Source organism: Nomascus leucogenys, chromosome 9 (assembly GCF_006542625.1).
Source record: "Nomascus leucogenys isolate Asia chromosome 9, Asia_NLE_v1, whole genome shotgun sequence".
Classification (NCBI taxonomy): domain Eukaryota; kingdom Metazoa; phylum Chordata; class Mammalia; order Primates; family Hylobatidae; genus Nomascus; species Nomascus leucogenys.
Window position 1 is genome coordinate 59249510 of NC_044389.1, and position 13346 is coordinate 59262855.

Below are 13346 nucleotides of genomic sequence, written 5' to 3' on the forward strand. Positions count from 1 at the left end.
AGGCTGAGGCAGGTGGATCACTTGAGGTCAGGAGTTTGAGTCCAGCCTGGCCAACATGGTGAAACCCCATCTCTACCAAAAATACAAAAAATTAGCCGGGCGTGGTGGCGTGTGCCTGTAATACCAGCTACTCAGGCAGGAGAATCGCTTGAACCCAGTAGGTGGAGGTTGCAGAGCCAAAATTGCGCCACTGCACTCCAGCTTGGGTGTCAGTCTGTCTCAAAATAAACAAATAATAACAATCTTTAATAAAATCATTTATATTGTTATCACAATGGTATAGTTTACAATCCTAGACAAAACCAGCAAATGTCTTTTTAGATATGGGCTCAGAAAATGGAAGTAGTATAAGATAAACCATTTATTTTCTATGAAGGGAAAATATTCAAATTGGCAGCATATAAATTTTGATTCACAGATTGTTTTGGAATGCTTAAATAAAGATAACATTAGTAGAGGTATAAACATGATGGAAACCTTCAATAGCAAACAAAATACATGTTTTATAACACAAAAATCAATGAGTAAACAACCAAAAAAAAAAAAAAAACAGGTGAATAAAGCAAGAAAACATACGTAAGTTCTTTTCTTTGTGTTGTATTAGTGTGTAATTATTTTTACTGTCCTGTCTATAATTCATTGAGCTTTTTGAATCTGTGGTTTCTTTCAAAGGTCTGAAAAACCCTAAATTTTATGTATATATAAATTGAGAGAGAGAGAGAGAGAGACAGAGGTGGGGGTATTTATTACAGAGTGGGGAGAGAGAGAAAAAGACACAGAGAGAGACAGAGACAGAGAGATGGGGGAGGGGGATTTATTATAGGAATTGGCTCACACAATTTTGGAGGCTAAATTCCATGACATGCCCTCTACAAGCTGATGACCCAGGAAAGCTGGTGTTGTAATTTAGTCTAAATTTAAAGGGCAGGAGAAGATGATATCTCAGCCTGAGAGAGAGTTTAAGTGTGCTTTTAAGTGATGAGTTTTGAGAAATGTGTATACCCAGTAACGAACGCTTCGGTCAAGATTTCTGTCTCCCCAGAAAGTTCCTTGTGTTCCTTGGCAGTCATTCTCTCCCGCAACACTGATACGGGTTTTTAAAAATACAAGTCTTTTTTTTTTTTTTAATTGACAAACTCTTTTACAGACTGATGAAAAAAGGGGATAGAAGTAGCAGATGGAAGTCAGATAGCTAATAAAGGGAGATTGCCTGTTCTCCTCTAGGCCTTGTTTCTGCCTTTGAGATCGTTGTCATTAGCATCTTTGAAGCCAACTAATCCTTTATCATAACCTTCTTTTGTTTAAGATCTCAATACTGTTGTTTTTACTGAGATATATTCTTTCTTTCTTTTTTAGAGTTTCACTCTTGCCACCCAGGCTGGAGTGCAATGGCACCATCTCGACTCACTGCAACCTCCGCCTCCCAGGTTCAAGTGATTCTCCTGCCTCAGCCTCCTAAAGTAGCTGGGATTACAGGTGCCCACCACCATTTTCTTATTAAGATCTTTTACTTCTATTTAGGAAGAAATAGTATAAGTTTATGGATATATTTCTACCAGTTTTTAAATAATAACCAACTACAGTGACTTCTATAACAGTTGTGACTTCTGTCAGGGATCTAATATCAAGTATGTGCCATCAGATATTATTATTATTTGGATCTTTATGCATCTGGCAGTTTTCTGACTTTTCACTACAACCATGCTTACCATGATTAAGTGATGAATAATGATCTAATTAATCATAGTGTCATGTTTTACACTTCTTTACCTTTTATAAGCACTTTTTAAACTTACTGTGGTAAAATATACATAGGATAAAATTTATCTTTTTAACTATTTTCAATTGTACAATTCCATGGCATTCACATAGGCATATTGTTATGCAACCATTACTACCATCCACATCCAGAACTTTTTCATTTTTCCAGACTGAAACTCTGTACCCATTAAACATTAACTCCTTATTCCCTCGTCTGTCATCCCCTGAAAACACCATACTACTTTCTCTTTCTGTCAGTTTGACTACTCTAGGTATCTCATATAAATAGAATCATACAATATTTGTCCTTTTGTGTCTGGCTTATTTAACATAGTGTCTTCAGCCTTCATCTATGTTGTAGCATATATCAGAATTTCATTCTTTTTTAAATAAAAAAGGATTTAGATTACAGATTGCATTCATTTTTAAGTCTGGAAAATATTTCATTGCATGTATATTCTACATTTGAGCTAACTATTCATTTGTCCATGAAGTCCTTCAGTTGTTTAAAAACTAAGTTTATCGAGCTATAATTTCCGTTCAATAAACTGTATACATTTAAAGTGTACCATGTGATGAGTTTTGGCATGCATGTATGCAATTGTGAAACTACTGCTTCAAGCAAGACATGGAGCATTTAGATCATTCCCAAATAATTTGAGTTGATTGTGTTTTGATAGTTTTGCCACCAACTTATGATATTTGGTGAAGCAAATGCTATAAATTGCATATTCAGCGTCTATCCCCCCTTCCTCCTTTCTCAAGAACCCCAGTATTGAACACAACATTCTACAGAGCCCTGTGCTTCAGGGGAAGTTCTAGTAGGTAGATCTGGATTAGTTTAAATCTAATCTTTGTGCTTTCATTCCTCTTCCAAGTGACTGTTTTCAGAGGAAGCATTTAATCTACTTCATGGCATTGAGAAATTAGGGAAGATCAGCTGGGAAAGTTTTCCTCAATCTTTCTTTTCTTTTCTTTTTTTTTCTTTGAGACAGAGTCTCACTCTGTTACCCAGGCTTGAGTGCAGTGGCACGATCTCCCCTCACTGCAACCTCTGCCTCCCAGGTTCAAGCGATTCTTCTGCTTCAGGCTCTCAAGTAGCTGGAACCATAGGCATGCAACACCCCACCTGGCTAATATTTTTTGTATTTTTAGTAGAGACGGGTTTTCACCATGTTGGCCAGGCTGGTTTCAAACTCCTGACTTCAGGAGTCACCCACTTCAGCCTCCCAAAGTGCTGAGATTACAAGCGTGAGCCACCCTGCCCAGCGTTTTTGTTTGTTTGTTTGTTTGTTTTAAATCAGCTGACATCACGCTTTGATCCTCAATCTTAAAGAGACACATGAAGACATGATTCTTTTTGCCTGTGAAAGGCTGCCTAGAGAGATTGCACAAACTTTAAAATAAGATTGATTTTTGTCTATTTAGGATTGTTCTGAGGCCTTCTAAGAAAGACTAAATAAACTTTCAAACTTATAATTTAACAATTTATTAGGCCGGGTGCGGTGGCTCACGCCTGTAATCCTAACACTTTGGGAGGCCGAGGTGGGTGGATTGCCTGAGCTGAGGAGTTTGAGACCAGCCTAGGCTGGTCTCAACCAAAAAGCTTGAGAATTGCCAGACTGGGTGAAACCCCGTCTCTACTAAAATACAAAAAAAAAGTAGTTGAGTGTGGCAGTGTGTGCCTGTAGTCCCAGCTACTCCGGAGGCTGTGACAGGAGAATCACTTGAACCCGGGAGGCAGAGGTTGCAGTGAGCCGAGATCGCCATTGCACTCCAGCCTGGGTGACAAAGTGAGACTCTGTCTCAAAAAAAAAAAAAAAAAAAGCTATTTATTGTCTACAGTTAATTTACTTTTCCGATTAGTGAGCCAGAATAGCCAGTAGATGTCACTCTGATTTCATTTTCAGAGATAACCTAGTGACTTTTCAATCTCATAAATATTCCATCTAGAAGCATTTTTAAAAATCCAATAAGTTGACAATCACATTAAAAGTTTTAGCAAAAAATAAAGAGAAAAACATTAGGGCATACTAAGAAAAATTAAAATCAAGAAATGGGAATTTTCAAAAGATCAACTTAATTTCTCCTTCAGTGCTGTTAACAAATACAATGATGTGTGTGATTGCTAAAAGCTCCAAACAGTGATTAGGAAGATGACATTTAACAGACTCTTTGGTGTAGGGATGCTAAACAAGTGGGAGAGTCAATATGACTGATATATTTTTCTGTTCTGGGGCCATATTCACAATAACAGCAATATGAGCTCAATAACTCACAGTGGGAATTTTTCGTATAGAGACAGAAAATAAAGTTGTAAGCTACGTTGGATCTATTTGTCATGAAGGGAAGAATCTGATCAAGAAAGTAGGAGTAATTCTAAGTTAGAGGCACAAGGAAGGAGAGAAGTAATAGACAGAAAAACACAATGTGAAGCTTCATTTTTGGTACCGTGCTAAGCTTCTCTAAACTTTCTCCCAAACCAGGAAAAACTACAAATGGGTTTCCTTGTGTATTACTCCGAACTCTTTCAGTTGCAAGAAGCAGAAACTCAACCCCAGCCGGTTTAAGGAAAAAATAAACAGGTACCTATGGGTCATAAAACTGGTAATTGTAGGAGTGGGGTGGCTTTAGGCCTGGCTCTGTCTGCTTATGGTGGCCTAAAGCCACCCCACTCCTACAATTACCAGTTTAATGACCCCATAGGAACTTGGGAGGTTAAGGGTCCTCAGGGTCAAAACCACTTTCATAATAATACAGAAGACATTATTTACCTTTTCCACTTGCTCTCTCAAAAATGTATAGTGGAATCTTCCAGTGGTTATATGCCATGTGATATTAAACAAATTGAATACAGAAGCAAATGGTAGAATCCAACCATCTTCTACTAACCCGGCCATTAAAGAGAGTTGCAAATATGTGAAACAATGCCACTCTTCTTGGTAATATTTTTTGTTTGAGACAATGTAGTTATTTTTCATAAAAATATTAATATGTTACTTTAACATATAAAGATGTATCATTATTTTTAAATGAATTAATACATACGTATTTTAAAATGTTCTTTCCTATTTTCTACTACAGTAAATATTGATCGATACAAAGCACATAAAATTTCTTTGGAGTCTTCAATAATTTTTAAGAATGTAAGGGTACCTGAAACCAAAAAGCTTGAGAATTGTCAGCTGAAGTAAGGTACAATTGGGCACAAGGCTCAATGGTATCACCAGAACTGTCTCCCCCTTGTCATAAACTGCTTTTCTCAGAGCTGGTTTCCTTCTCACGCATGTGATATCAAAGATGACTTCCAGCTGGGGTGTGGCAGCTCACACCTGTAATCTCAGCACATTGGGAGGCTGAGGCAGAAGGATCACTTGAGCCCAGGAGTTTGAGACCAGCCTGGGCAACAGAGTGAGACTCTGTCTGTACAAAACAATTTTTTAAATTAGCCGGGCATGGTGACATGCGCCTGTGGTCTCACCTACTTGTGGGGCTGAGGTGGGAGGACTACTTGAGCCTGGGAAGTTGAGGCTACAGTAGGCCACCATCATACCCTGCATTGCAGCCTAGGTGACAAAGCAAGACTCTGTCTCAATTAAAAAAAAAAAAATAACTTCCAGCAACTCCAAAATTTTATCTACCAACCTAGCAACCCATAGGATAAAATGCCCTTTTTTGACAGCACTAGTAAAATTTCTAGTTATAACATTGGTCACACTTAAGTCTCATGTCCATCCACATATCAATCATTTGAGCCAGGGGTTGGTTGATTCCTGGGTCATTACGTCCACCCTGAAGCTGGGGACAGGGGCAGCCCACCAGCACCACAGGATCCAGGAAGAAGTGGTTCCCTAGAGAGATGCTGAGTGGGCATAAAAGAAGTCCTCTATCAGAAAGCCTGAGTCCTATGCTGTTCTCAGTTAGAATCCTAACCTTTCTTTCCACTGCAGCATCTTGAGACAATAGGGTTGCCTTTCTCTTCTTGGGAGGAAGAGTCTGATTGCATTCTGTAATTAAGAGTTTGCATCCAAATCACATATCCTAACAGAAGTTCTCCTTATGAATTAGCATTTCTATACCAAAAGAAAGTTGTCTTTTCACCATAAACTATGCAGAACACCTGATTTAAGCTAAGATTTCGTTCCTAAACGTCTGAAGATTTAAATTTCATGCCTGCCTGTGTTGCTTGCAGGATCACTCTGGTCAGATCATTTAACCTTCTGGTGGCCTCTGTGTCCTCACCTCTAAAATCAAGGGCGTGGGAGGATTGTCTCTTGCAGCTTTAACATTCTTTGAATCTGGTCAACAGAAGATGGAGGAAAAAAGTTCTTCCAACCCTGGTCTATCAGCTGCTATACTGAAGGTCCACAGAATGAAGTTTTACATTTTTTTTTCAGATTACATATCAATTTCGGTTATATGTTTGTTTCTTCAATATTTTTGGTGATAATCTAAAATGGAGATTTCTCCAGTCTACAAGCACTGGGTTCATGTTATCTTTTCCTTATTTCCTTTGCCTTTAGCTTCATTACTTTGTTTTTTTGTTTATTATTTTTTAAATTGACAACTAAAAATTATATATACTCGTGGTGTACCACATGATGTTTTGATAAAAGTATACATTGTAAAATGGCTAAATCAAGGAATTAACTTATCTATTACCTCACATACTAATTTTTTTGTGGTGAGAGCACTTAAAATCTAATCTTAGCAATTTCCAAATATACAATACATTGTTATAATTATAATCATCATGCTCTACCATAGATCTCTTGAGCTTATGCCTCCTAACTGAAATTTTGTATAGCTGTGTTACCTTTAACATTAAATGTGGATTCTGTAAAATCCCAGTTTTTACAAAACGTATTAAGAGTAACATAATAAGAGCCTCAAAAAATAATTTTTCCAGAAAAAAAGCTGTTTACTTACCTAGGACTTTTATTTAAAATACATATGTTCTTTGAAATGAAAGAAAAGCTAATGTTTCTCCACTTATTCTAACTTACAAATTAAACTGTAAAAGAAAACCACAATAGAAATTGCATAAATTACCCTTAAGAATCAGCCAATTTTTACCACATACTTTCATTTGGTATACCTTAGGTTTCCTTATGTTTCCATTCACATACTACCAATACATGAGGTTTTACTCTTTTTTTTTGTCTTTGAGCCCTTCAAGTGAAGTTACCATTGAAAATCAAACAATACCTGTCCAGTGTTGTAAATTAAATATCATGTAGTTTAATATCATATACCTGCTTTTCTGTATCAGCCTTTCATTAATTATAAGTACAAACACCAAAATAATTGTTATCAAGCCCCACAGTAGTTTTTAACTTCAGTTTTCAACTTAATTCTCATTATCTCATACTTTTAAACAGAAAAAAATTTTAGTACATATATTCCCTGGAATTAATTCTAATCTGTTCCAATAACTAAATAACTGAGGCTTCTGGGTTAGATATGGTTATCTTCTACTGTTCAAATTTTTAATACAAAATATGAATGTTAAATTTTATATAACATTATTACAAAATTACATTGATAACATGAAATCAGGACAACATTCTTTCCCGAGTACTTAGTACTTACCCACAAGGCATTGTAGATTTCTTTTCATTTAAAGAGTGGATAACAATCTTGGAGTAGATAACAATGAAAACCTAGAAAAAAAAACCCACCTCCTGTTTTTATTGAGTCAAAGAAGCAGAACTTTGATTGGAAAGTCCCATTTCATATATTACATTTGGTAGTATTTTCTTCTAATGAAAAAAAAAAAAGCCCTTGTGCCACCATCTTGACATGTACTTAAATGTTTACCCAAATCACTTAGGCATTGCTTCTCAAACTTGGCTGCACAGCAGAATTGCCTGGAGGGTTTTTTAAAACACAAATGCCTATGTCTCACTCCCTGAAATTCTCCTTTAATTGGTATGAGGTGGGGCTATTCTAGGAACTATTTTCTATCCCTTGGTAATTAGCCATCTGTATAGTATTTTTAACTTTCTACGTGTTATCAACTGTAAGACTGTTTGGATTGTCAGGTCTTTGTGGTGAGCTGAATTCTGCATGGCAGTGCTTACCGTGCAGAAAGGTTGCAGTGCCTCACTTTGCCTTAATCCATGTTCCTCTAACTTCCTTACTCTTTCTCTCAAGAGGAGGCAAGTGGCTGTGGCGGCAGCAGCAGTGGCTGATCATCACTGAAAATACCAAAGAAAAGAACTGAGCTGCCTCCTTCATATTTTTTCCATTGAGGATTAATTTACCGTGCTTTTTCATTTTCTCTACATCCTGCAAAAGCTTTTTTTCTCTCCTAAGAAACAAACCATGAACTTATTGTTGAAAAAAAGAAGTAAAAAGTTTTAGCACAGCTTCTCTGTCTCTTCGGGACAAGTTAGAAAATTCTGAAGTGAGCCGAAGCATTGTAAGTGCTTTCTTTCTTTTTAAGCTACTTCTGGGGAGGGAGGAGGCTATTGTAATGGTAAATTTCGCTCCGAGAGGAAGAAAGGGTTGATAATCAATCAAAAATGAGGTATTCCTTTGAGTATTTGTAATTTTCTTACTATATTGTAAGACGCTTTTAATTTTCTCTGTAAAATAGGCAGAAATGGTTTTAGTGTGTGTATGTGTGAAATAAAAGCTCAAAAAAGCAATCTTCAGAGCGCCACTGAAGGAAGTTTTTACGAACGGAGTAGAGATGTATACCACTTGGGGGCTTCAGTGAGAACCCAGAATTCCTGGAGGAGGATTTAAACATTCAGAAATGTTGAAGTGAAAATTCCTTCTGGTTCAGCATCTTGGAGTTCAGCTTGGAAGAACATTTTATGTATGGAAGAATTTGTTTCTCCAAACCTCTTTTGGCCATTGTGTGTCCTGAAGGATGGGACAACTTGTGCTGTAGAAGCACTGCTTGCCTGAATTTGCTTCAGGCATTTTAAATTTAACTTGAGGGATCATGTGTTTGGCATGATGAGGACCACTGAAAACTTCCACAAGCCTAGTGCCACATTAAACTCTAACACGGACTCCAGGGGAAGGTACATTTATCTGGAGGCATTCCTGGAGGGAGGCGCTCCCTGGGGTTTTACTCTAAAAGGTGGCCTGGAGCACGGAGAACCATTAATCATCTCTAAGGTATGTTTCTTTTTCCAATATCGCCTTTATTCAAATTGTTTTTTTCAACTTGTCAGATTTGTCAAAAATGCAAAATAATGAGAACTGCCTTAATATAACTTAATTTGCTGTTTCATGCCTTTCTGATTATCGGGAAATATTTTGGATAGCCTGGTATTTGAAAGAAAAATGTGTCTAGCTCATTTATTCTATGAAATCCGAAGAAAAATGTGCCTATTTGGTGGATAATCTTCTCTTTTTGTGAATGAAATCACATACATCAGTTACCACATGAGCTTTTCAGTTATAAATCAGATTAAAGATTAATAACATGGTTAAGATGGTGGCATGGTATATATTTGTGCATACAAAAAATCTGCTTTTTCTCTCTTTAACTGAAAATAGCATCTAAAAATATTTTAAATTTGCTTATAATTCTGGATAATAGATTGCATAAATACCATGTGTTGCTTTCCCCACACTCAGAAAGGAGAATTAAATCAGCTTTTCAAAACATTTCTGCCTCTCCTATTTATCTGTATATTTGAATCCCTTTTTAAACCTTAGTCATCCTGCAGTATACCTCAATTCTTCATTTATCTTTTGGTGTGGGTAGTTATACCAATGAAATTTTTATATACTAGGGTTAATATTTCTATTTTTGTCTTAAACTACAGATTAACATTACTTGTTATAATATTGCTTTTAAATTTTTAGAATATTTGGTAGTCTGATACAATAGATTATAATGGCTTTTCACACATGTGCATTCATCAAGAAACATTTGTAATTACGGGAGAAAAAATTTTTAGTTTGAGGGTGGGAAGAAGGTAATATGGATTGCATTTGAGCTCTGTTACCGGTTCAGGTTATTTTTCATATCCCCAGAAATAATTCCAAAAGGTTATTTTTCAAATTACTGAAGTAATTCTTACTGTGGATGAGCCAGGGAGAACTGGGTTTCACAGAGGTAAGCCACGAGTGCACGGGACACCATTGTAAGTTGTATGACTTTTCCTTAACTTTCTTAAGTAATACAAAAGGATGTGCATACGTGTGTGTCAGTTAGGAAGGCTTCCCTCTGTGAAAAAAAATTCAAAACCGGGTTTATAGTGGCTCTTAGTAAACTGGGGTTCGTTTTCTCCTATTATAAGAAGTTTGGAGGTAGATTTTCCAGGCAAGGAGAGCAGCAGCTCAATAATGTGATCAAGGACCCCACTTATCTTTCCACTCTGCCATTCTTATGACGTTGGCTTTGTCTTCACGGTTGAGTGATGGATCCCACAACTCCAGCATTGCATCTTCATTCCAGACAGGTTTTTGGCTTTTTGTTTCTCATTAGACATTTGCTTACATCTCATTTACCAGGACTGTACCCTATGCCTATCTTTAGGCCAATCACTGGCAAAAAATGCCAGCGATTAATACAGACTGATTAGGATTTCTTTCACAGCTTCTGCAATAAGGACCTACTCTTCCTGAAGTCAAGGAATCATTGCCCACTGTTTGAATGATTTGAGTTTCTTTTTGCAGGAAGAAAGAGGGCATGGTTACTGCATAACAACGGAGAATTCTGCAATGAACATAAAAATGGTCTCGGCATTTAAAAAGTCTAGTTGTACACAATTTGCCTGGCCCTTAATGATAAAATATTCTGTATCTATACACTACAGTATCTGACAGTTTGCTGTCAGAAAGGTCTAATCCCGCCACTAATGAGCCAGCTTCTCTAAGCCTCCATTTTACCTGCAGAATGGGGCTATCCTACTATCTACTTTAATGGGTTGTGTTTAAATGCAACCATGCATTTAGCTTAGTGTGTAGTACACATAAGGAGCTCCAAAAAAACTTAGCAAAGATTACGATTATTGGTTTTCATTATTCTAGCAGACATGTGTAGGAGGAGATGGGTCTGGCTGCTGTAAACAGATCCAAAATAACAATAATATAGGAATTTATATCTCTGATATAACAATCTGAGCATAAGCCAAACCAGAAGATGGCTCTATGATGTCAGGGACCCAAGTTCCTTCTATTTTCTTACTTCCGTCTTGGAGTGATATCTCATCTTCCTGGTCCAAGTGACTTGCCACCACTTCTGCTTTCTAGTCAGTAAGAAGCAGGGAAGAGGGAAAAGAGAAGGCAGTTTCCTTTCTTTCACGGATCCAATCTGGTCCAATGTGCTCTGTCCAATATGGTAGCCCACAGTCACATGTGACTATTTCTATTTCAATTAAAGGTAACTAAAATGAGGTAAAAAATTTTAAACTCTGTTTAAATGTTCCTCATTTGCACTTGTTGCATTCCAAGAGTCGCATCGTTCTGAAGCTCTTGAACATCTTCCCCCATGTTGTCTGTCTGGCAAACTCATTAAAGCTCCATTTCTTCTTCTCTCTGAGGTTTTCCTGATGTCACCCAGTTGAGTTCCGTGGTCTCCCTTCTACACTTCTATATTATGCATGTATCACATTAAATCATAAAATTTTATTTCCTTGATTGCCTTCTCAGAAGTCTGTGAGCCTTTTTAGGGCAGGGACAATTTTTTTTTTCCATCTCTATTGCATCTAAATCAGAGCCTAGGTACACAAATATTTGCTGAGTAAATGAAAGGGCATGGCTGTGTCTTACTCATTTTGCATTTTCAAGATCTAGCATAGTGCCTGGCACAGAGTAAGCACTCAATAACTTTTACTGAATTAATAAGCAAAAGCAAAACAGAACTGATGAGGATGCCAGGCAGACCTCCACGTGGGGCATGTATTAGTTTCCTATTGCTGCTGTAACAAATTACTACAAACTTATGGCTTAAAAACAACACAACTTACAGTTCTGTAGGTGACACACCTCACACAGGTCTCACTGAGCTAAAGTCAATGTGTCAGCAGGGCTGTGTTCCTTGCTGGAGGCTCTAGGGGAAAATGTGTTTTCTTGCCCTGTCTAGCTTCTAGAGGCTGCCCACATTCCCTGGCTCATGGTCCCCTTCCTCCATCTTCAAAGTCTGCAACAGCAGGTTGAGTCCTTCTCACCCTGCAGCTGACCTCTGACTCTGCCTCTCTCTTTCACTTTTAAGGCCTCTTGTGAGTACCTTGGACCTACCAGGATAATCCTGGATAATCTGCCTATTTTAAAATCAGCTGGTTAATAGCCTTAATTGTATTTGCAACCTTAATTCACCTTTGCTAAATAACCTGACATATTCACAGGTTTCAGGGATTAGAATGCAGACATCTTAGGGGAGACAGGGCATTATTTTGCCTACCACCAGGCATTTGAGCATTGGTAGAAGTCTATGCAATTAAGGTAGTACCAGGGATGAGACTAAAGTGAAATGTGGTGGCTGATCATGTGTATACTAGATCTTCTCTCTAAGACAATGAAAGAAAATGCACATTAGCTCATACACTGCTAACCAGATGTCTACTATTCTACCAAGTTAGGGTGACCCTCCATTGTAGGGGAAGGGAAGGGATAGTGCACATTGAGTCACACATATGAAAGGCACATACACATTATACAAGGCAGCTATAAACTGCCAGGTTATGGATGACAATATAATAAATGAAGTATCATTTTTCTTTAGATATAAATGAGGCAAGAGAATGAATGGCCGTAAAGGATCTACAAAGGGTAACAATAGAATAAATCGTTTTTGAATTGCTTTCTTTGGGATTTAATATTCTTGAAAAGGAAAAGTGGGGTTGTGGAAAGCGCCTGTGTAATCTGTGAACTTCAAAAAGAAAGGGTAACTTTTAAAAAATTGTCATTGTAAGTGGATGCTCAGGTAATTCAATAGTCCAGGAAGTTGGTGGCATGATTTTATTATGACTCACTTACTCTGTATTGTGGCTCAGAAAAGCAGTTCCACCTGCAGAAGAGATGCACCTGCTCCCAGGGCTCATAAGCCAAGTAACAACAATAAACAACAGCAGCAGCTGCCGGTACTTATTTAGTGTTTATGATGTTCCAGGCTCTATTCCAAGAGTACTACATGTGTTCACCCATTTAATTTCCACAACTTCACGGAGAGAGTAACACTCTTATCCCAATGTTATATGTGGGACATGCACCCAGAATTAATTTGAGTAACTTGCTGAAGCTCTCATAGCTACTAAGTGATGCAGTCAGGATTTGAACTCATGCATTCTGGTTCCAGAGTCCATGTGCTTCACACCCTATGCCATCCAGTCTCCATTGCCTACTGAACATTCGGCTCTCTGTAGATTCTACAGCTATTATCTGAGTGAAATATGGGATTGATATTTCATTATGTAAGTTTTTAAATCTATTTGGGGAAATTTTTTTAAAAAAATAGTAGTCCAATAAGGTTCCATAAAATAGGTCTGACTACTGCTCAGTCAACCCCTTTAAGTAGTTCAAGACCCATAAACCAAGGGGACACCTGCTGTTCTTGGCAAGTATGTTCCTGGTGTCTCCACCTGTAGAGGCATTTCTTTGTGCTTTTCAGACACAGA